The sequence below is a fragment of the Oncorhynchus mykiss genome, chromosome 7 (assembly GCF_057628025.1).
Source record: "Oncorhynchus mykiss isolate SJ-2025 chromosome 7, ASM5762802v1, whole genome shotgun sequence".
In the NCBI taxonomy this organism is placed as follows: Eukaryota; Metazoa; Chordata; class Actinopteri; order Salmoniformes; family Salmonidae; genus Oncorhynchus; species Oncorhynchus mykiss.
In genome coordinates this window covers 69,438,585-69,464,157 of record NC_143028.1, presented here as the reverse complement: position 1 = coordinate 69,464,157, position 25,573 = coordinate 69,438,585, and the positions used below count along the sequence as shown (strand labels likewise).

General features: G+C 40.7%; 2 protein-coding genes across 4 annotated transcripts in view; both read left to right on the top strand.

Annotated features, from left to right (window-relative positions):
- The window catches only part of LOC149982657 (uncharacterized), a 49,054-nt gene that overhangs the window by 7,728 nt on the left and 15,753 nt on the right, over positions 1-25,573 (top strand). The gene's annotated exons all lie outside the window — the stretch shown is intronic.
- Positions 20,255-25,573, top strand: part of LOC110528483 (disks large-associated protein 4) — a 209,842-nt gene continuing 204,523 nt past the window's right edge. For 2 of the 3 annotated variants that reach the window (XM_036984063.2, XM_090241844.1), the window contains exon 1: positions 20,266-20,650. The gene's annotated coding sequence lies outside the window, so the exon portion shown is untranslated. Of the gene's footprint in view, positions 20,651-25,573 lie in introns of all 3 variants that reach the window. The other variant, XM_036984062.2, reaches the window with a different exon arrangement.

The window sequence follows — 25,573 nt, the reverse complement described above, 5'->3', positions numbered from 1 at the left end:
AGTCAGTAGAAAGGCTTCTTTAGTGTCCTAAGTTTTCATAACTGTGACCTTAATTGCCTACCGTCTGTAAGCTGTTAGTGTCTTAACGAACATTCCACAGGTGCATGTTCATTAATTGTTTAAGGTTCATTGAACAAGCATGGGAAACAGTTAGTTAAATGCTTTAAAATTAAAGTGAAGTTATTTGGATTTTTACGAATTATCTTTGAAAGACAGGGTCCTGAAAAAGGGATGTTTCTTTTTTTGCTGAGTTTATATCATACGAATAAACAAACTTGACCGTGAACTTAAAAGGAGAGAGGCAGAGCCATCAAACCATATAGAGCTATTTCTGGGTCTAACACTTTGGTTTAGGAAGCCAGGCCTCGCTGTACATTACCAATCACAGACCAAATCAAACACCAATTTGTTTCATTTGTGCACAGTAAGGAGTCCCTTTGGGGGGAGGGGGGGGCTGTCTTCACATGTAGAGAGATGAGGAGTGATGCCTGAGGAGGGCTGGAGACTACACACACACACACTAGCACAGATACAAACATGCACATACATAGTCACCCACCCACACACACACAAACACACACACAAGCTAGAGCAGACACTAACATACACACACACACAGTAACACACACACACTCACCGTGGACCTATGAAGCTAGTACTCACTAGGATCTGCCTCAGTGGACGAGCATGCCCACTATCCCCATCATGATTTGTGTGCTGCAACATTAATCACACTGTGCTAGCAAAACAGTCCTGTAGCGTAGCATCTGTGTCATCTGACTACTTCCGTATTGAGCGAGTCACTGGTACTTCATGCTTTAGTTTTTGTTTGTAAGCAGGAATCAGGAGGATAGAATTATGGTCAGATTTGCCAAATGAGGGATAGCTTTGCACACGTCTCTGTGTGTGGAGTAAAGGTGGTGTAGAGTTTATTCTCTGGTTGCACATTTAACATGCTGGTAAAAATTTGGTAAAACTGATTTAAGTTTGTCTGCATTAAAGTCCCCGGCCATTAGGAGCACCGCTTCTGGATGAGAATTTTCTTGTTTGCTTATGGCCTTATAGAATTGGTTGAGTGCGGTCTGGGAGCCAGCATCGAATCATATAGCTGAGAATTATCTTGGTAGATAGTGTGGTCTACAGCTTATCATAAGGTTCTCTACCTCAGGCAAGCACTACCTCGAGACTTCTTTAATATTAGACATTCGACACCAGCTGTTATTGACAAAAAGACACGCACTCCCACCCCGAGTCTTACCAGACGTAGCATCTCTGTTCTGCCGGTGCATGGAAAATCCTGCCAGCTCTATATTATCCATGTCGTTGTTCTGCCACGACTCTGTGAAACATAAAATATTACAGTTCTTACTGTTCTTACAGTTCTTAATGTCCTGTTGGTAGGATAATCATAATCGTAGGTCATCATATTTTCCAATGATTGCATGTTAGCAAGTAGAACGGAAGGCAGCCCGACCTGCATCCTCTTTTTCTTTTCTTCATCCAAATGACGGGGATCTGGGCCTGTTCCTGGGAGAGCAGTATATCCTACTTGTCGGACTAGTTAAAGGAAAAAGCTTCTAACAGTTTGTGGTGAGTAATCACTGTTCTGATGTAAAGAAGTGATTTTCGGTCATAAGAGATTGTAGCAGCAACATTATGTACAAAATAAGTAAAAAATAACTTACAAACAAAAATACTAACATATTAGCACAATTTGTCAGGAGCATGTAAAACATCAGCCATCCTCTTCGGCATCATCTTCTTAAACATGCCCTTAAACACGCCATTAAACATGCTAACACACACACACACTAATCGACATGGCATGAATGTTTCAGTCTGTGTGCACTGACATGCTTATTGACGTATCGCGTGCTACGCCATTACACAGGCGTGAGGCCGTTAGCATGTTCTGTAGCAGTCAGACAACTCATATTAACATGTGCATTACAAGAAAGTGTCAAATTCATTTATATGCTGATGACACTGTCATGTACTCTATCGCTTCAACGGCTGACCAAAAATGTTCACTATTGGAGACAGATTTTAAGATATTACAAGGGTCTTTTATACAGCTGAAACCTGTTTTAAATTCAAAGAAAACACATTTTATGATTTTTCATAGGTTCAAAAAGTTGGTTGAAAATACAGTGCCTTGCGAAAGTATTCGGCCCCCTTGAACTTTGCGACCTTTTGCCACATTTCAGGCTTCAAACATAAAGATATAAAACTGTATTTTTTTGTGAAGAATCAACAACAAGTGGGACACAATCATGAAGTGGAACGACATTTATTGGATATTTCAAACTTTTTTAACAAATCAAAAACTGAAAAATTGGGCGTGCAAAATTATTCAGCCCCCTTAAGTTAATACTTTGTAGCGCCACCTTTTGCTGTGATTACAGCTGTAAGTCGCTTGGGGTATGTCTCTATCAGTTTTGCACATCGAGAGACTGAATTTTTTTCCCATTCCTCCTTGCAAAACAGCTCGAGCTCAGTGAGGTTGGATGGAGAGCATTTGTGAACAGCAGTTTTCAGTTCTTTCCACAGATTCTCGATTGGATTCAGGTCTGGACTTTGACTTGGCCATTCTAACACCTGGATATGTTTATTTTTGAACCATTCCATTGTAGATTTTGCTTTATGTTTTGGATCATTGTCTTGTTGGAAGACAAATCTCCGTCCCAGTCTCAGGTCTTTTGCAGACTCCATCAGGTTTTCTTCCAGAATGGTCCTGTATTTGGCTCCATCCATCTTCCCATCAATTTTAACCATCTTCCCTGTCCCTGCTGAAGAAAAGCAGGCCCAAACCATGATGCTGCCACCACCATGTTTGACAGTGGGGATGGTGTGTTCAGCTGTGTTGCTTTTACGCCAAACATAACGTTTTGCATTGTTGCCAAAAAGTTCAATTTTGGTTTCATCTGACCAGAGCACCTTCTTCCACATGTTTGGTGTGTCTCCCAGGTGGCTTGTGGCAAACTTTAAACAACACTTTTTATGGATATCTTTAAGAAATGGCTTTCTTCTTGCCACTCTTCCATAAAGGCCAGATTTGTGCAATATACGACTGATTGTTGTCCTATGGACAGAGTCTCCCACCTCAGCTGTAGATCTCTGCAGTTCATCCAGAGTGATCATGGGCCTCTTGGCTGCATCTCTGATCAGTCTTCTCCTTGTATGAGCTGAAAGTTTAGAGGGACGGCCAGGTCTTGGTAGATTTGCAGTGGTCTGATACTCCTTCCATTTCAATATTATCGCTTGCACAGTGCTCCTTGGGATGTTTAAAGCTTGGGAAATATTTTTGTATCCAAATCCGGCTTTACAACAGTATCTCGGACCTGCCTGGTGTGTTCCTTGTTCTTCATGATGCTCTCTGCGCTTTTGACGGACCTCTGAGACTATCACAGTGCAGGTGCATTTATACGGAGACTTGATTACACACAGGTGGATTGTATTTCTCATCATTAGTCCTTTAGGTCAACATTGGATCATTCAGAGATCCTCACTGAACTTCTGGAGAGAGTTTGCTGCACTGAAAGTAAAGGGGCTGAATAATTTTGCACGCCCAATTTTTCAGTTTTTGATTTGTTAAAAAAGTTTGAAATATCCAGTAAATGTCGTTTCACTTCATGATTGTGTCCCACTTGTTGTTGATTCTTCACAAAAAAATACAGTTTTATATCTTTATGTTTGAAGCCTGAAATGTGGCAAAAGGTCGCAAAGTTCAAGGGTGCCGAATACTTTCGCAAGGCACTGTACACTTGCACTTACGAGCTTAAATGATTCTCGAATTAATCAGGTCTCTGCATTTAAATACTTAGTGATATGGTTGGATGATAAACTGTCTTTTAAAATGCATATTGACCAACCTTGTAAACGGCTAAACATCAAGCTAGGCTTCCTCTATAGAGACAGGACATGCTTGTCCTCTACAAATAGAAGACAAATTGTGCAAGCTACTTTTATGTCTGTTATAGTTTATGGGGATATTATTTACATGCATGCTACGGCATCAACACTTAAATCACTGGATGCATTGTGCACTTAGGTTTATTACGGGTTCTAGCTACAGAACTCACCACTGTGTTTTATATCAAAATGTGGGTTGGACTTCGCTGTCCGTGAGACGAGAACAACATGCTCTCGTGTTTGTCCATAAAGCACTTCTGAATAAACTACCTTCTTATTTATCATCACTCATCAATATTATAATTATAATTCCTAAAACCAGGTTTCAAGCATGGATTACACTTGAGGCCCATGTGATTTCCACAGAGTTGGGTATGGCTGCCTTTTCCTGTTACGCTCCTTGTCTATGGAATAGCCTGCAGATTAAACTTAAACTTGAGACTCTTGTCCCCCTGTCGCCCATTTTAAATATTTATTGGAGGATTTTATTTTTGTATTGATTGTAACTGTTTCGGGTAATGCAAGTTATTGTGGTGTTAGGGGAATAACCTGTCTGTAAATGTAATCTGTTGCTGTATTTTTTTGTGTTATCTGTGATTGTTTTGTTTGTCTTGTGTAGTTTCTTAATCATTGTACCTAAACTGTATGTGTAAACATGTATACGCAGGGCCCAGCTGTAAAAGAGACCTTAGTCTGTCTGTGTTCCTTGTTGAAATAAAGGTATAATAATAAAAACTAGCCATTAACATAGAGAAACGTGGTTGTCGTGATGGTTTGTGAAAACAGACAGCTTTTTAAAAAGACAGGGAAAGTTTAGCCTAGCTTCCACCCTGCCACCACATTCTCTTCAGTTGGAGGCACATGTCATGTGACTGGGGTACATCATTACAATTAGTTAATGGACGCCGGGCTGTGCAGCAAGGTATAGTCCTCATCTGGTCAATCCCCTCTACTAATCTTCTCTTAAACCACATGCATCTAATCCTGCATTGGCCTGGTGCTGGACAATAACCTTTGCCAACACTATTCTCGTCAAATTAGAGACAGGAGTTGAAAGTTACCTAACATTTTAGGTTTTTAGCCTGTCGAGGAAAGCCGGAGGTAATGAAATGTTAACCTAGCACTTTATCACTTAATTTCAGCCCTTTCCCCCCTGTGTGTGTGTGTGTGTGTGTGTGTGTGTGTGTGTGTGTGTGTGTGTGTGTGTGTGTGTATGTGTGTGTGTGTGTGTGTGTGTGTGTGTGTGTGTGCGCGCGCACACATGCATGTGTGTGTGTGAGGGAGATGTTGCAGTAGTAGTCAGGTCCTGATGCTGAGAGACTTGGGCTGCACAGCCTTGTCAAAAAACCAGCAGAGCATGAATTAATCTCGGTAAACCCAGAACAGAAATGTTAATTTGGTCAGACACTCAATTATATTTACTCAGTCTGTCCACAAGAGATTAAATGTTTATTAAACACAGCTGGCTAACTCATTGATGCTGATTTTATCAGCTCGTATGGAGAGCATGCATACAGTACGTCCGTATCTGACTCAGCTAATTAAAACCAGTCAGTGCACTTCCTCCCTCAACCCTTCCTCCTATCCTCCTTCAATCCCTCCACTCTCACTACACCTCTCCATTCTTACACCTCTCTCCCTCATTCTGCTTTCCCCTCTATCCCCTTCCTTTCTCTCTCTCTCTCTCTCTCTCTCTCTCTCTCTCTCTCTCTCTCTCTCTCTCTCTCTCTATATATATATATATATATATATATATATCTTTCAGTTGAATGCATTCGGTTGTGATTGTCACAATGGAATATTAATTCTTAGCTGTCTCTCTCTCTCTCTCTCTCTCTCTCTCTCTCTCTCTCTCTCTCCCTCTCTCCAATATGTTACTCCAGTGCTGTTCCTCTTAGCTCCTCTCTTAGCTTGTCGACAAGCAGCTCATCACCTCTTTGAAAATGTCCTCAATTCCTCTCTAGCCCGGCCGTTACTCACACGTACTAGAATAATGATAGGCAAACCTAGGGCACTGACAGTACTAATCTACTCCCTCCCTCATAAGTGATGGAATATATGTAACAATACCGTTAGACTGATGTTACATAACAGTGTAACGTGTGTGTTCATGTGACAGGAGACAGGGGTGAGGTGGAGTGTCTTCAAATTAGACAACAGAGAAAAGGAGAATGAGTGTGAAAACAAGTTGAGAACAAGGAGAGTGAAAACAAGGTGAGAACAAGGAGAGTGAAAACAAGTTGAGACACAAGGAGAGTGAAAACAAGTTGAGAAACAAGGATAGTGAAAACAAGGTGAGAACAAGGAGAGTGAAAACAAGGTGAGAAACAATGAGAGTGAAAACAAGTTGAGAAACAAGGAGAGTGAAAACAAGTTGAGAAACAAGGAGAGTGAAAACAAGGTGAGAACAAGGAGAGTGAAAACAAGTTGAGACACAAGGAGAGTGAAAACAAGGTGAGAAACAATGAGAGTGAAAACAAGTTGAGAAACAAGGAGAGTGAAAACAAGTTGAGAAACAAGGAGAGTGAAAACAAGTTGAGAAACAAGGAGAGTGAAAACAAGTTGAGAAACAAGGAGAGTGAAAACAAGTTGAGAAACAAGGAGAGTGAAAACAAGTTGAGAAACAAGGAGAGTGAAAACAAGGTGAGAACAAGGAGAGTGAAAACAAGGCGAGAAACAATGAGAGTGAAAACAAGTTGAGAAACAAGGAGAGTGGAAACAAGGTGAGAACAAGGAGAGTGAAAACAAGTTGAGACACAAGGAGAGTGAAAACAAGGTGAGAAACAATGAGAGTGAAAACAAGTTGAGACACAAGGAGAGTGAAAACAAGGTGAGAAACAATGAGAGTGAAAACAAGTTGAGAAACAATGAGAGTGAAAACAAGTTGGGAAACAAGGAGAGTGAAAACAAGTTGAGAAACAAGGAGAGTGAAAACAAGTTGAGAAACAAGGAGAGTGAAAACAAGTTGAGACACAAGGAGAGTGAAAACAAGTTGAGACACAAGGAGAGTGAAAACAAGTTGAGACACAAGGAGGATGAAAACAAGTTGAGAAACAAGGAGTGAAAACAAGTTGAGAAACAAGGAGCGATAGAGCAACGGAGGGTGACCTACAGGTGGAACATTTTTCTGACTCCTGTTTTGCATTTTCAGTCTTATTGAGAGGCGAGGAGAAAGAGAAGAGAAGGAGAAGTAAAGGAAGAGAAGAAAAAAGATAGATCTCACCCCTCCTCATCCACCCCCTCCTCCTGTCAGCTCCTCCTCCACTATGAACATAATTGGTGTGACCTCTCAGAGTGTAAGAGAGATCAATTATATGTGTTTGGATGTCAGCCTTGTATTTTTTTCTCCGATGAAGGCAAAGGTCATTGCCAGTTGGAGCGGGCAGGTGTACAATGTGCTGAGTGTGTCTGGAATCTAACAACTGATATGAGGTTTTCAGGGTTTCTTACTTTGCAGCTGTGACTCCTATAATCTTTGAATAAAACTCTGGTTGTTTGATGATATGGTTTTAAAGAAATAAAGGAGGCAACTGATATTCTCTCTGCATTCTCCCTCTATGTGTGTGTGTGTGTGTGTGTGTGTGTGTGTGTGTGTGTGTGTGTGTGTGTGTGTGTGTGTGTGTGTGTGTGTGTGTGTGTGTGTGTGTGTGTGTGCACATTTTTTTTTTTAACTGCATTGTTGGTTAAGGGCTTGTAAGTAAGCGTTCACTGTAAGGTCTACCTTCACCTGTTGTATTTGACACTTGACAAATACAATTTGATTTGATTTGATTTCCAGCAGGCATCCTCTCTCAGCTGAGTGCAACTAGCTCCCACACCCAGAATATACTTTTTGTTTTTAGATTTAAAAGTGCAGAACTAGAGGTGATCATTTAGAAAAGGTGAATGGCATCCCGTTGACAGTGGTAATAAACTATCACTCTGGGCCGAATAGAATGAGGTCACAATAAATATTAGCTTCCAACTGTACTCTTATCTTGTTGGGGATTTCCTGGCTATTATTCCTTGCTTACTTCCATTGTCTGAATAAGTCGCTGGAGGTGAGTCGTAAAGCTCGCCTGCCATCTTTTCACACGTGAGCCTAATGTAGACAATAGAGATGTATTAGAGATGGTAAAGAAGTGTGTCTTTTTTTGCCCAGGCTTTTGTGTTGAAGATGAAATACATACAGTCGTTTGAAATCAAATGGACATGCTCCAGGGTTTAAATCAAGCACACCCACAATGCAAAGCAATATAGTATTATTGTATCTATTCATATTTGGATTGAAGTCATTACTTTTGTTTCTGTTATACCCAAACTTAATCTGAGTACTTACGTGATGATATAACCAAAGGCACACAGTTTTTTTTATGTGCTTCGAATTGAATGCTTCAAACTTCCTAAAACAAAGAAAACCAGTATATACAAATCCAATTTCACTGTGAGTACTCTCTCTCTCTCTCTCTCTCTCTCTCTCTCTCTCTCTCTCTCTCTCTCTCTCTCTCTCTCTCTCTCTCTCTCTCCATCTCTCGCTCTCTTTCTGTTGCTCTCTCTCTCTCTCTCTCTCTCTCTCTCCATCTCTCGCTCTCTTTCTGTTGCTCTCTCTCTCTCTCTCTCTCTCTCTCTCTCCATCTCTCGCTCTCTTTCTGTTGCTCTCTCTCTCTCTCTCTCTCTCTCTCTCTCTCTCTCCATCTCTCGCTCTCTTTCTGTTGCTCTCTCTCTCTCTCTCTCGCTCTCTCCCGCTCTCTCTCTCTCTCTCTCTCCATCTCGCTCTCTCTCGCTCTCTTTCTGTTGCTCTCTCTCTCTCTCTCTCTCTCTCTCTCTCTCCATCTCGCTCTCTCTCTCTCTCCATCTCGCTCTCTCCCGCTCTCTCTCTCTCACTCTCTCCCACTCTCTTTCTGTTGCTCTCTCTCTCACTCTCTCTCTCTCTCCATCTCGCTCTCTCTCGCTCTCTCCCGCTCTCTTTCTGTTGCTCTCTCTCTCTCTCTCTCTCTCTCTCTCGCTCTCTCTCGCTCTCTTTCTCTCGCTTTCTCTCTCTCGCTCTCGCTCTCCCTTTCTCTCTCCCCCTGTACTCTCTTTATATCTCCCCCTCTCTCTAGTCAAAGAAGGGCAAAGGATTTGACATTTAATTAACTTTGCACAGTGTTAAAGGCCTTCCTTTGCCATCAATGACAGCCAGTTCAGATGTTAACATTTGGCTGAAGCATTTGACGAGGCTCTGTAAATTGACAGTACACCGTGGCGGCTGTTTGTGTGTTGACTATCTAACAGGCCCTTGTTATTGAACAGAGGGGCCTGACAGCAGTGATTATAGGTGCTTGACAGCAACAGGCGCTTGACGGGGGCTTGTCTGGGTTTGTTGGTTTGACACAACAGACATCCGAATACAAGAGATGCAATAACCACTCTATTATGTGTTGTGAATAGGATAGCTCATGATCAACATCATCATCGTCAAAGTAAATAATCAGAATCCTACAAGAATAAGCGTTTGCGTAGCTTTGCGTTAAATATTTAAAGAGTAGTCCTACATTATGGGTTTAATTCGTAATTTTACAGTATATTAATTATTGTTGTGCAAAATGTATGCAGAATAACTGTACATGAAATTTGTGCCCACATATGTCAACTGGGTAAGTGAATACCTCCCATCAGTAATATATAGAAAGGGATGACTTACTTACTTAATTAGGCCTATCGCCATATGAGGAGCGCAGGCCATCGACGATGAATGTTCTCTCCTCCCTTTCCCCTGGGAATCCCATTTCCATACTGACAAAAACAAATCTGTCCTGACATACAGGTAACTGACAAATTCATGGAAATACTTGAGGAAATGAGGGATACAAAGTACAGTATATTGAAAGCAGTTGCTTCCACAAAGGTGTATATCCTTAATAAAGCAATTAGCATCCCATCATGTAAAAACACGCAAGGCAGGCCATTATATTGGCCATTAGTTTGGCTACCATGACTATGACCCTATAGGATGGCAATGCCCCCATCCACAGGGCACGATTGGTCACTTAATGGCTTATTGAGCATAAAAACTATATAAACATTATTCCATGTCCGTCTCATTCACCAGATCTCAATCCAGTTGAACATTATGGGAGATTCTGGAACGGTGCCTTTGATAGCGTTTTCCACCACCATCACCGAAACCAAATTATGGAATTTCTGGTGGAAGAATGGTGTCGCATCGCTCCAATAGAATTCCAGACACTTGTAGAATCTATGACAAGGTTCATTGAAGCTGTTCTGTCTCGTGGTGGCCCAACGCCCTATTAAGACACTTTATGTTGGTGTTTCCTTTATTTTAAGCAGTTACCTGTACATTCAGCACACCCCCTTGAGTGAGTTGCATTACAGTATAGGTGTCCACCACATGGATTGTAGCGAAAGTATGCATCATGCTACTCTAGCATGGCTGTGTTCTAGGTTCAGAGTGTTTTTAATTCCCAGGTAGTCAGTACAAACCATCTCTTAAAGGAATATAATAGACCGTAACTAGAATGAGATTAAATGGAGAGAACAGATGATGTCATAAGCAGATGATAAACTTGTGTGATGACCCATTTGATAAGCAGATGGTCATGAACACTTGACAGTTGCATATTTTAGCAGACACTCTTATCAAGAGTCACTTACAGTAAGTAGTGAGTGCATATATTAAAAAACAATTCCGTACTGGTCCCCCATGGGAATCAAGCCCACAACCTTGGGGCTACAAGTGCCATGGTATGTCAACTGAGATACACACACAGTTCTGCATTACAATTATCTTTTCAATCACTTTGGTCCTATTTTCACACGTGCTGAATTTTCCAAAACTCTTACTAAAACAAACTGCAAACTGGTTCACTAGTAATGCAGCCAGGCTTTATTCAAAACGTTAATTTTGTTCGAATACATTTTTCACCACAAAACCATTGATCCAAATATTTAAAAGTTTACTGTGAAATATCATTAAAACATTGATTTAATCACCAAAACATCTTCTCTTATGACAAGACACTCATATCAAAAGTAATGTGAGCATTGCATTATGAAAGGCATTTCCTCTTTTCATTATAGATACAAAAGTATGTGGACACCCATTTAAATTAGTGGATTCGGTCACACCCATTGTGGGACAGGTGTATAAAATCTAGTGCACAGCCATGCAATCTCCATGGACAAACATTGGCAGTAGAATGGCCTTACTGAAGAGCTCAGTGACTTTCAACTTGGCACCGTCATAGGATACCACCTTTCCAACAAGTCAGTTCATCAAATGTCTGCCCTTCTATAGCTGCCCGGGTCAACTGTAAATGCTGTTATTATGAAGTGGAAACCTCTAGAAGCAACAAGGGCACAGCCGCAAAGTTTTAGGCCACACAAGCTCACAGAACAGGACCACCGGGTGCTGAAGGGCATAGCATATAAAAATTGTCTGTCCTCAATTGCAACACTCACTCACTCACTGAGTTATAAACTGCCTCTGGAAGCAACGTCGGCACAATAACTGTTCATCGGGAGCGTAATGAAATGGGTTTCCGTGGCCGAGCAGCCGCACACAAGCCTAAGATCACCATGCGCAATGTTAAGCGTTGGCTGGAATGGTGTAAAGCTCACCGCCATCTGGAACATTGGAAACACGTTCACTGAGTGATGAATCACGCTTCACCATCTGGCAGTCCAATGGATGAATCTGTGTTTGGCGGATACCAGGAGAACGCTACCTGCCCGAATGCGTAGTGCTAAGTGGGGGAGGAGGAATAATGATGCGGGGATGTTTTTAATGGTTCGGGCTAGGCCCATTAGTTCCAGTGAAGGGAATTCTTAAAGCTACAACATACAATGACATACTAGGCAATTCTGTGCTTCCAGCTTTGTGGCAACAGTTTGGGGAAGGCCCTCTCTTGTTTCAGCATGACAATATCCCTGTTCACAAAGCGAGGTCCATACAGAAATGGTTTGTCGAAATTGGTGTGGAAGAAATTGACGTGCCTGCACAGAGCCCTGACCTCAGCCCCATCGAACACTTTTGGGATGAATTGGATCGCTGACTGCGAGCCAGGCCTAATTGCCCAACATCAGTGCCCAACCTCAGTAATGCTCATGTGGTGGAATGGAAGCAAGTCCTCGCAGCAATGTTCCAACATCTAGTGGAAAGCCTTCCCAGAAGAGTGGAGGCTGTTATAGCAGCAAAGGCAAGACCAACTCCATATTAATGACCATGAATTTGGAATGATATGTTCAACGAGCAGGTGTCCACATACTTTTGGTCATGTAGTGTATGAACATGTATTCATGTGAAAAATGTACAATATTTCTAGATGAAACACTGATTATGTTTGTTGAAAAAGTGACCTTACATGTCTGTGTTCTTCTTCGTCAATTGAAAATGTGATTACAGTTTTGAAACAACTGTGTTTTTGATGATCTGTTTTGAGTTTTGTAGTAAGTGCTGTAAAAATACTTGGAATAAAACACCATAATATTAATCTAATTAATTAAGCAAGTACCAGTCAAAGGTTTGGACTCATTCCATACTCATTCCATGATTGTTCTTTATTTGTACTATTTTCTACTATTACACATATGGAATCAGTTAAGAACAAATTCTTATTTGCAAGGACTGCTTACTCCTTCCTCCCTGTCAGGCAATTGAACCCTGGTCTCCCGCGTGCCTGTATTCTCTAGTACAGCCATTATTGAAGGTACTCGAGGTCACCGAGAAAGTCTTGACATGGCCTGTTCTCCCTGGTGTAAGAATTAGGTGCTTTCCCATGCCAAATAAACATATGCAGGTGGCTTAAATTCTTTATTATCCTAATGTAAAAGCATATGCTGTACAGTGGTGTATTTGTTCATCAGCATCTTTATGCTTTCGTTAACCTCTTACATTTACCCCCCTACTTTTTCAATTTCCGCCTGAAGACATACCCAAATCTTACTGTCGTCCTGTTCCCTTTGCAGAAAAGCATCCCCAAAGAATGATGTTTCCACCTCCATGCTTCACGGTTGGGATGATGTTCTTGGGGTTGTACTCATTCTTCTTCTTCCTCCAAACACATCGAGTGGAGTTTAGACCAAAAAGCTCTATTTTTGTCTCATCAGACCACATGACCTTCTCACATTCCTCCTCTGGATCATCCAGATGGTCCTTGGCAAACTTCAGACGGGCCTGGACATGCGCTGGCTTGAGCAGGGGGACCGTGCATGCGCTGCAGGATTTTAATCCATGACGGCGTAGTGTGTTACTAATGGTTTTCTTTGAGACTGTGGTCCCTGCTCTCTTCAGGTCATTGACCAGATCCTGCCGTGTAGTTCTGGGCTGATCCCTCACCTTCCTCATGATCATTGATGCCCCACGAGGTGAGATCTTGCATGGAGCTCCAGACCGAGAGTGATTGACCATCATCTTGAACTTCTTCCATTTTCTAATAATTGCACCAACAGTTGTTGCCTTCTCACCAAGCTGCTTGCCTATTGTCCTGTAGCCCATCCCAGCCTTGTGCAGGTCTACATTTTTTTCCCTGATGTCCTTACACAGCTCTCTGGCCATTGTGGAGAGGTTGGAGTCTGTTTGATTGAGTGTGTGGACAGGTGTCTTTTATACGGGTTATGAGTTCAAACAGGTTCTGTTAATACAAGTAATGAGTGGATTTATTATATTACAACAGACCAGCTGTATCTACTGTCTCCATTTCACTTTGGCCATTGTTGTGGGTCTGCCCTCCCCTCAACAGCCTCAAATAGGCTATTTCATGTGGGGGTGGGGTGGGGCGGCAGACACACGCATCTCACATTTCATTACATTACATTTTTATATATTGCTACTAAATCTTTTTTAAATCACAAATAATATTTTAGATTATTAATTTCAATCAACGGCATTAGCATGAGAAGAACTTACCAGTCCAAAACGATGTCCCCTCCGTTCAAAAAATATTCCTGGGGTGGGGCGGCAGACACACGCATCTCACATTTCATTACATTTGTGTTACAAACAAACCAGTTGATTGCAGGGAAACTAAACAAGAATGACCTTTTTCTCGCTCACTCTAGGTTAAATTAAATGAAATATCCAAAATATTGTTACTTTTTAAACAAAGCGATTATTATTAATAATTAATTAATTAATTAATTTAGAATTAGGTATTCTTACAGATACTAACGGAAAATGCCCCTTAGATATTCATTTGGAATCCTCCAATCTTCTAAATGTGATTATTGGTCGAGAATCAGGTCTTTGAAAAAAATATGTTTAGATATACTGTAGGCCTACCATACGCAAAATTAATATTGTTTACACTACATTTAGGGTGTGGAAATGTTATGCCCCTTAGATATTAATTTAAAATCCTCCAATCCTCTTATGCTGGAGCCTAGTCCAGACCGTCACGTACGGTGCAATATTTGCCATTCCGGGGTTTAATTTTTAGTTTTTCTCAGAATAGAAGCTTCATAATATTAATCAAATGAATTAAGGCAAATTTCTTAAATTCAATCCCATGTATTATGTTATTTCAAAAAAGGTTTTAAATTCTCTAGTAATGCCAATATGGGAGACTATCAAATGCTTCTCAATGATGCCCGCTGGTGGTCAAACTATCACTAACTTGCATTAACATAAAAAATGGCTGACAATTAAATAACGAGCCATAGAATGCTGCAGCAGCCCACAAGGTGTGCTGCAGTATGACACCACTTTTAAAGGAGGAACCACTGTACGGTCACTGTGGGGACAAGGTCATCAATGCAATTATTGATGAAGCCAGTGACTGATGTGGTGTGCTCTTCAATGCCATCAGAAGAGTCCTGAAACATATTTCAGTCTGTGCTAGCAAAACAGTCCTGTTGCTTAGCATCTGCGTCATCTGACCACTTTTTTATTGACCGAGTCACTGGTGCTTCCTGCTTTAGTTTTTGTTTGTAAGCAGTAATCAGGAGGATAGAATTATGGTCAGATTTGACAAATGGAGGGAGAGCTTTGTACGTGTCTCTGTGTGTGGAGTAAAGGTGGTCTCGAGTTTTTGTCCCTCTGGTTGCACATTTAACATGCTGGTAGAAATGAGGTAAAACGGATTTAAGTTACCCTGCATTAAAGTCCCCGGCCATTAGGAGTGCCGCCTCTGGTTGAGAGTTTTCCTTTTTGCTTATGGCCATATACAGCTCATGCGGTCTTTTAGTGCCAGCATCGGTTTGTCGTGGTAAATAGACGTCTACGAAGAATATAGATGAAAAATCTCTTTGTAGATAATGTGGTCTACAGCTTATCATGAGATACTCTACCTCAGCCGAGCAAAACCTTGAGACTTCCTTAGACATCGTGCACCAGCTGTTGTTTACAAATATACATAAACCGCCACCCCTTGTCTTACCAGAGGCTGCTGTTCTATCCTGCCAATACAGTATATAACCCGCATGTTATTCATGTGGTCATTCTGCCACAACTCGGTGAAACATAATATATTACAGTTTTTAATGCCCAATTGGTAGGATACACATGCTTGTAGTTCGTTCACTTTATTATCCAGTGATTGTACGTTGGCCAATAGTACCGATGGCAAAGGCGGATTAGCCACTCGTCGCCGGATACTGTCTTTTTCTCCTGAGAATGATGGGGATGAGGGCCTTGTCGGGTGTCTGGAGTAAATTCCTCTCGTCCGACTCATTAAAGAAAAATTCTTCATCCAGTTCAAGGTGAGTAATCGCTGTTCTGATGTCCAGAAGCTATTTTCGGTCTTAAGAGATGATAGCAGCAACATTATGTACAAAATAAGTTACAAACAATGTGAAAAAACTAACAAAATAACACAGTTGGTTAAGAGCCCATAAAACGGCAGCCATCCCCTCTGTCGCCATCCTAACCATTACTCATGCTCCAAGTCTCTAATATACAGTAGACTGTGAAAACTACTGACAAGGGCAAACCTTTAAATTTCACAACTAGGGTTGTGTTCGATTGGACTCCAGACCCACATCCCTCCCCCCTCCAAAGCCACCTCTCAGACCTCACCCTCCTCTCCAGACCTCACCCCCCTCTTCAGACCCCATCCCCCTCAATAGACCCCACTCCAAACCCCAACCCCTCTCCAGACCCCACCTCCTTTTCCAGACCCTACCCCCTCTCCAGACCCCACCCCTCTCTGCATAATTAGTATTTTATTTTAGTATTTCGTATTTTATTAGGATCTCCTGCTAAAGTAGCAGCTGCTCTTCCTGGAGTCCACACAAAACATCAAATATCTATTATTAGACAGGCAGTGGTGGAAAAAGTAAACAATTGTCATACTTGAGTAAAAAACATATGCTTCCCATGCCAATACAGCCCTTGAATTGAATTGGTTCAGAGCGAGAGTAAAAGAGAGAGAGAGAGCTTGTTTGGAGGAGGGGCAGAGATGTCAGATATTGTTTTTAAGAAGAAAAACACAGTGAATATATTACAGAGCCGTTCTTTTGCCGTCCTTTTGCCGTCCGACAGTTGAAAACCAGTGCTGTAAAGTATTTAAGTAAAATTACTTTAAAGTACTACTTAAGTCATTTTGGGGGGTATCTGTACTATACTTTCAGAGTTGGGGAGTAACGGATTACATGTAAGGGATGCCAGTAAAATATCAGATTACAGATACTTTCGAAAAACTAGATGATTACTCTAAGGATTACTTATAAATTCAGAAAGGATGTTTGCGGAAAAAAATCTTTGACACTTGAATGGAAAGAGTGCTCAAAGCTGTTATGAAGGCAAAGGGAGACTACTTTGAAGAATCTCAAATATAAAATATATTTAGATTTGTTTAACATTTTTTTGGTTACTACATGATTTCATATGTGCTTTGCATAGTTTTGATGTATTCCCTATTATTCTACAATGTAGAAATAGTAAAAATAAAGAAAACCCCTGGAATGAGTAGGTGTGTCCAAACTATTGACTGGTACTTTATATTCATTGATTCTTGAAGAATATACAGTGCCTTGCGAAAGTATTCGGCCCCCTTGAACTTTGCGACCTTTTGCCACTTTTCAGGCTTCAAACATAAAGATATAAAACTGTATTTTTTTGTGAAGAATCAACAACAAGTGGGACATAATCATGAAGTGGAACGACATTTATTGGATATTTCAAACTTTTTTAACAAATTCAAAAACTGAAAAATTGGGCGTGCAAAATTATTCAGCCCCTTTACTTTCAGTGCAGCAAACTCTCTCCAGAAGTTCAGTGAGGATCTCTGAATGATCCAATGTTGACCTAAATGACTAATGATGATAAATACAATCCACCTGTGTGTAATCAAGTCTCCGTATAAATGCACCTGCACTGTGATAGTCTCAGAGGTCCGTTAAAAGCGCAGAAAGCATCATGAAGAACAAGGAACACACCAGGCAGGACCGAGATATTGTTGTGAAGAAGTTTAAAGCCGGATTTGGATACAAAAAGATTTCCCAAGCTTTAAACATCCCAAGGAGCACTGTGCAAGCGATAATATTGAAATGGAAGGAGTATCAGACCACTGCAAATCTACCAAGACCTGGCCGTCCCTCTAAACTTTCAGCTCATACAAGGAGAAGACTGATCAGAGATGCAGCCAAGAGGCCCATGATCACTCTGGATGAACTGCAGAGATCTACAGCTGAGGTGGGAGACTCTGTCCATAGGACAACAATCAGTCGTATATTGCACAAATCTGGCCTTTATGGAAGAGTGGCAAAAGAAAGCCATTTCTTAAAGATATCCATAAAAAGTGTCGTTTAAAGTTTGCCACAAGCCACCTGGGAGACACACCAAACATGTGGAAGAAGGTGCTCTGGTCAGATGAAACCAAAATTGAACTTTTTGGCAACAATGCAAAATGTTATGTTTGGCGTAAAAGCAACACAGCTGAACACACCATCCCCACTGTCAAACATGGTGGTGGCAGCATCATGGTTTGGGCCTGCTTTTCTTCAGCAGGGACAGGGAAGATGGTTAAAATTGATGGGAAGATGGATGGAGCCAAATACAGGACCATTCTGGAAGAAAACCTGATGGAGTCTGCAAAAGACCTGAGACTGGGACAGAGATTTGTCTTCCAACAAGACAATGATCCAAAACATAAAGCAAAATCTACAATGGAATGGTTCAAAAATAAACATATCCAGGTGTTAGAATGGCCAAGTCAAAGTCCAGACCTGAATCCAATCGAGAATCTGTGGAAAGAACTGAAAACTGCTGTTCACAAATGCTCTCCATCCAACCTCACTGAGCTTGAGCTGTTTTGCAAGGAGGAATGGGGAAAAAATGTCAGTCTCTCGATGTGCAAAACTGATAGAGACATACCCCAAGCGACTTACAGCTGTAATCGCAGCAAAAGGTGGCGCTACAAAGTATTAACTTAAGGGGGCTGAATAATTTTGCACGCCCAATTTTTCAGTTTTTGATTTGTTAAAAAAGTTTGAAATATCCAATAAATGTCGTTCCACTTCATGATTGTGTCCCACTTGTTGTTGATTCTTCACAAAAAAATACAGTTTTATATCTTTATGTTTGAAGCCTGAAATGTGGCAAAAGGTCGCAAAGTTCAAGGGGGCCGAATACTTTCGCAAGGCACTGTAACTTATAAATGCCTCATGAGTTTAGTTCAACTGTCACACTCCGTGAGAACCCAAAATATAAGCTTGTTTTACTCCAATGTTTGCAAACATTGTAAATGTAAATATACACTGTATAGCCTCATAACATGGTTAAAACAATCATTTTGATGTCATGGACGGTCAGTCCTTGCATCCATCTGAGAGTGGTTTTTCCAGGCCCATCCCTCAGCATTTTACCAAAACAGAGACTGTTATGTTATAGTTTCATCTGTGGATTCGCGGTTTAAACAGCTGCATATTATCAAGATATCAAAATGTCACCAACAAAAATGTAAACAAATGCAAATGCAGCATATGACATTCATTTTTCACATGTAAATAGCACTTTTCAGTAGTGCTCAAAGAATGTCATTCCATGAGTGCAGCATTTTTTCAGTCCAATCAGTCCTCCATGACAACAAAATTATAAACCACAGTAGAGCTGGTTAATACATCCTTAGTTTTGGGGTCATGCTCAGGTAAAACAATTTGGCTAATCTATTATTCCATATTTCCAAGTCCTATTCTTGAAGATCAAGGTGTATAACATTTATTGGAACGACAGGAATTCTGATCGACCTTTGTTTTTAATGTGAATATATAAGTTAATCAAATTACTATATATAGTAGAAAGCGATGGGTTAGAAGAAGCCTACAGAACCAACCCATAAAGTAACATTTTACATCCATATATGGCCAGCTATGTAAACTTTGACGTTGATTTATCCTGCAATAGATGTTGTTCAATTGGTAACATACATTTTTGTCTTCTTCTAATGCCTCTGGAAAGTAATCAAAAAGTATTGGAATGTAATCAGATTACTTACTGAGTTTGGGTATACCCAAAATTACATTACTGATTACAATTTTGGGCAGGTAACTAGTAACTGTAACAGATTACATTTAGAAAGTAACCTACCCAACCCTGTTTAATTGTCTATTTACTTTTTGACAACTTTTACTTTTACTCCACTATATTTCTAAATAAAATAATGTATGTTCTGCTCCATACATTTTCCCTGAAACCCCAAAATACTCATTACATTTTGAATGCTTAGCAGGACAGGAAAATGTCCTTAACGAGAAAATCCCTGGTCATCCTTACTGCATCTGATCTGGCGGACTGACTAAACACAAATGTTTTGTTTGCAGTTTATGTCTGAGTGTTGGAGTCCGGTTTGCTTAATATAAGGAATTTGAAATGATTTATACTTTTAACACTTCAGTATATTTAGCAATTACATTTACTTTTGATACTTAAGTATATTTAAAACCAAATACGTTTAGACTTTTACTCAAGTAGGATTTTACTGGGTGACTTTCACTTTTACTTTAATCATTTTCTATTAAGGTATCTTTACTTTTACTCAATTGGGAAATGTAAAATTGGGTAATTTTTCCACCACTTTTGAGAACAAAGCTTTAACAAAGGAATATAAATTGTCCTATTAATCCATCCTGTTTTAAATGTAGGTCCGTCTATTTACATATCATACGGGAATCTAGTAGCTGAGAGTATTTGTATGGTATAAGAATTAAATCACATTAGTTAGTTATTTTTATTGCAATGTTATTTCTTGCAAATTCATTCATAATCCTCAAACCTCATGCAAATCGATCAAAGCAACCTGCTCCAGTGCTTTCCATGGTACTGATTTGAATCTCTCTCTCTCTCTCTCTCTCTCTCTCTCACACACACACACACCCTCTCTCTCTCTCTCTCTCTCTCTCTCTCTCTCTCTCTCTCTCTCGGTTTCCCAAGTGGTATGAGAGCGTTGCAGCATCTCTGCCTCGCCTGCCTGCCTGGCCTCACAGAGCCCCTGTCTCGGCAGTCTCCCTAATGCAAACGAATATGAACTGCTCAGTAATGGGGATCGCTGTGAACCTGGGCGCTTGCATTTCCTCTAAACGGAGAGAGACGGGCGAATAACAGACTCGACATCGGTAAAGTGTGCTATTTAAAAACTGGAGCACTGCGTTCGTTTATCATATTTGTGTTTATAACCGTTTTTATTTATTCTCAAAACGTTGCTGCCGGTCTTCAAAATATAGCCCGATTAGGAAGTTCTCGTCAATAAGAGCAGGATAATCGCAAATCAAGTCTAGTTCAATCTTTCTCCAGACCGATTGAATAGCCGATTTGAGGACTCCGAAGGTAAGATTTGAAAAACGGATTAATAAATTGTGTTATGATGTTTACATGGGCGTTTGTAGTTTAGGCTAATAAACTAAATAAATAACCAAACCCATGGCACAGGAAATACATGTTTATATGTGTCACGAACGCCAGTTATAATGTTATTCAGCGACTGCATAAGTGGTTGGCATCAATTTATTTCTACTGTAGTCGATGGTGGTTTTAATCATAGTTTTTTATTTTTTATATATTTGTGCATTAGGCTACAGGAATGAATTGATGCTGGTTGGCAGGTGATTTTTTTTTAAACTGGTTTATTTCAGCCGCTTGTGGCATGACATGTAGGCCAAGTCGTTTTGTCCATTAACAGAGCTTTTGGAGATTGATTTAAAGCAATAACCTCAATATTCAATTGAACAAATAATAGTAGTAGCCTAATAATGTTGAACATAGAAGCTTTTCCTTTGGCGATAGAGGGGGCTTTGAGGCAGAAATTGAGAAATTGAGAAAGAAAAAGTGTCGTATTAGGAATTCTTGGAGATATATTTCTCCATGGTGTTGAGCCAAGTCAAAAGCAGGTTTGGTTTCTTTGAATGTAAGAAGAGACGCAACACTAAACATCAACATTGACCCTTGCAGTAGCCTAGTCCGTGGTTTTTGACTTGGCCTATGTGTTGTTTTGCACACCTTGGAGAAAATGCCGCGTTGCACTATTCGGATGAAACCACTTTTCAGAAAGCTTAGACGTTAAAAATAGAGCGTACCGCTCACTGGGTTGTTATGTGGCAGTGATGTGACTCTTGTTAACAATGCGTGTCTGCGTTCAACACCTTTGAGTCGGCTTTGGGCTAGAGCACCATAATGTCCAACTACTTTGAAGTTTGACGCTATCTTGTTTTGCCTTATTATATGTATTTGTCAGTGACAGAGAATGGTAGTAGCCACCGATTCTCCCACCCTCAGAGTATGAGGGTCTGGTGGGGATGTAGAGTTGTTGACATGCTGCAGGAGGAATATTGATATATTTTGATGATATGGTAACAACTGCAGACTGCTGATTCTTAAGACTACATTCTTATCATACTATGACGAAATGGTCAGCAGCTCTACTTCAGCGTTGGCGAGAAATTAGCTATTGAACTTCACATGGACCTATTGAACACTTGGAACCTGCCAGGAAACAACCCCCTCGTCCTTACCTTAGAGCTTAGACCCTACCAACTTAATAAACATTATTTCCACGTGAACTGACGTGAAATAGACATTGAACTGACATCTGTGCCCAGCGGGTAGTTGCTTCATGTTGATCTGAACTAGAATTCTATATATAAGCAATATTGGAGCTCCTACCTGCCGTCTGATAGGGGATATGGAATTGTTGCATATTACTTATGCCTATCCAGTTTAGATCTACAAAGTGCCTATGGGCAGGGGCAGGGCTTGTAGGCCTTGGCCTAGGGGTTGTTTCTGAAAGGGAGCAATGATGACTCGTCTTACTAGAAATGATGACCATGTCCTCGCTCTGGTGAAGACTAATTATAGAGTAATTTATACTACGAGCCAAAATGAGTCACTGCATCTAATTCACAGTGACAGACACACCACGTGCTGGGCCAAAGATAGACCGTTAATCAAAATAAATCAATAGCATTTTCCCGCACCATTTATTCATATGTTGTCCATAATGGCCAGTCGACTTCGGCAACTCTCCATTTACTGTGAGGTTGTCATGAGGATAAAGAGTTATGTTTTGCCCTGAAAGGTAAGTGCGCCATAATGTGCCAGACTACAGTATTAGGTAAATGTGTCTTTCATGCCATCAAATGAACATCAGGTTTAGCGCCCTTTGAACAGTTGTTCTGTGTGACCTCAATAGCATGGCCCAACTGCATTAGTGTCCTCAATTTGTTTCAGTTAGAAAAAATGGGGGAAAAGAGAAGAGCTGCCAGGGTATGGGCATTCGCAGCCAGTTTGGAGTCCCTCTCCTCTCTCGTTTTCACATTCTCTCACTCACTCTCATTTTCACGCTCTCACCCTCTTTCTCTTTAGCTCACATGCACTTACTCATGTCATGTTCGCCAGTTTCTCTCATCTTCCACACACACACACGCAAGCACGCACGCACACACACACACACGCACACGCACACACAGATGGATAGAGCCCTGTTTTAAAATACTTACTTTAAGCTTTTGATTGTTGATGTATATATCACACTAATTCTTTGTATGTGAATTCAGCCCCTAAGTGTTTAAAATGTTTGTTTATGTATGGCCTGTCCCAAACCCTGTGGCCCGTTCTTATATAAAACCTATATACACCTGCAGTAGTTTTACAGTTACCTACGTAATGCTACGTAATACGTAATACTACGTAAAAATTAAACTGATATCTAATTTCTCCTAACCCCAGGAGTATACAAAGGGTAAGTCATTGCTATTTAGTCTATTTGCGCATAGAGGCTGGGTTAAGAGAATAATGTAATATTATGGCAGGGGTAGGACAAGCATTATGTATAGCCAACACTGTAATGAATATCTGCAGAGATGAAGGTGTGCATTCCAGTTCTCAGACGGACCGCTAGATTACACCATGTTACATCAACGAGAAAAATGAGAATTCTGAGAATGAGAGAAAAACAAATACGAAGAAAATTCAGGGCTTCCGTTCCCCCAAGATAGCTTTGGCAAAGATTCTCAGCCTTTTCTTGTGAGCTGGTAGATTCCGAAAGCATCTTTATTGACTTTGGGTGCATCCATTGCAAAGCTATGGTTGTGAATGAGTTATTATGGCTGTCTGACAAGAGAAGGAAACGAGAGAAAGAATGTGGATGTCATTGTATTGACTTCCCGGGCTGAGGTATGGAGAGAGAGGGGGGAAGCAAGCACAGGAGAACGCACACACGAATACTCTACAGCATCAGTGGCTATGCTTTGAAGTTTAAGCTTCCACAAACAGACAAAGTAGCAGCTGTCATCCCTCTCTGCTTTGGTATTTAACATAGGCCTAGTATCTGCAGAGACAAAAAGGCAAACCTCACATTCATATCAACATGTGTGCTTTGTTTTGGTGTAAAATCTCCTTTCAGCAAAGCTACAGTGCCTTGCGAAAGTATTCGGCCCCCTTGAACTTTGCAACCTTTTGCCATATTTCAGGCTTCAAACATAAAGATATAAAACTGTATTTTTTTGTGAAGAATCAACAACAAGTGGGACACAATCATGAAGTGGAACGACATTTATTGGATATTTCAAACTTTTTTAACAAATCAAAAACTGAAAAATTGGGCGTGCAAAATTATTCAGCCCCCTTAAGTTAATACTTTGTAGCGCCACCTTTTGCTGCGATTACAGCTGTAAGTCGCTTGGGGTATGTCTCTATCAGTTTTGCACATCGAGAGACTGACATTTTTTCCCATTCCTCCTTGCAAAACAGCTCGAGCTCAGTGAGGTTGGATGGAGAGCATTTGTGAACAGCAGTTTTTAGTTCTTTCCACAGATTCTCGATTGGATTCAGGTCTGGACTTTGACTTGGCCATTCTAACACCTGGATATGTTTATTTTTGAACCATTCCATTGTAGATTTTGCTTTATGTTTTGGATCATTGTCTTGTTGGAAGACAAATCTCCGTCCCAGTCTCAGACTCCATCAGGTTTTCTTCCAGAATGGTCCTGTATTTGGCTCCATCCATCTTCCCATCAATTTTAACCATCTTCCCTGTCCCTGCTGAAGAAAAGCAGGCCCAAACCATGACGCTGCGACCACCATGTTTGACAGTGGGGATGGTGTGTTCAGGGTGATGAGCTGTGTTGCTTTTACGCCAAACATAACGTTTTGCATTGTTGCCAAAAAGTTCCATTTTGGTTTCATCTGACCAGAGCACCTTCTTCCACATGTTTGGTGCGTCTCCCAGGTGGCTTGTGGCAAACTTTAAACAACACTTTTTATGGATATCTTTAAGAAATGGCTTTCTTCTTGCCACTCTTCCATAAAGGCCAGATTTGTGCAATATACGACTGATTGTTGTCCTATGGACAGAGTCTCCCACCTCAGCTGTAGATCTCTGCAGTTCATCCAGAGTGATCATGGGCCTCTTGGCTGCATCTCTGATCAGTCTTCTCCTTGTATGAGCTGAAAGTTTAGAGGGACGGCCAGGTCTTGGTAGATTTGCAGTGGTCTGATACTCCTTCCATTTCAATATTATCGCTTGCACAGTGCTCCTTGGGATGTTTAAAGCTTGGGAAATCTTTTTGTATCCAAATCCAGCTTTAAACTTCTTCACAACAGTATCTCGGACCTGCCTGGTGTGTTCCTTGTTCTTCATGATGCTCTCTGCGCTTTTAACGGACCTCTGAGACTATCACAGTGCAGGTGCATTTATACGGAGACTTGATTACACACAGGTGGATTGTATTTATCATCATTAGTCATTTAGGTCAACATTGGATCATTCAGAGATCCTCACTGAACTTCTGGAGAGAGTTTGCTGCACTGAAAGTAAAGGGGCTGAATAATTTTGCACGCCCAATTTTTCAGTTTTTGATTTGTTAAAAAAGTTTGAAATATCCAATAAATGTCGTTCCACTTCATGATTGTGTCCCACTTGTTGTTGATTCTTCACAAAAAAATACAGTTTTATATCTTTATGTTTGAAGCCTGAAATGTGGCAAAAGGTCGCAAAGTTCAAGGGGGCCGAATACTTTCGCAAGGCACTGTATAACCTATACAGAACATAGCTTTGCTTTGTTTGTCTTCAGACTAGGCCCTGCAAGGGTGATTCATTTTTCCTCGATTAAGAGCAAAAACAGTCGCAGGACTTTAAATGACCTTCTTCAGCTTTCGCCACGTCTCTGGTATTGTCAAAAGTGTGAATAATTTAGTCTATGAAAATGTCAAACAGCCCCTCTCCGTATGCCAGAAGATGTTTGGGTTTTTAAAAGT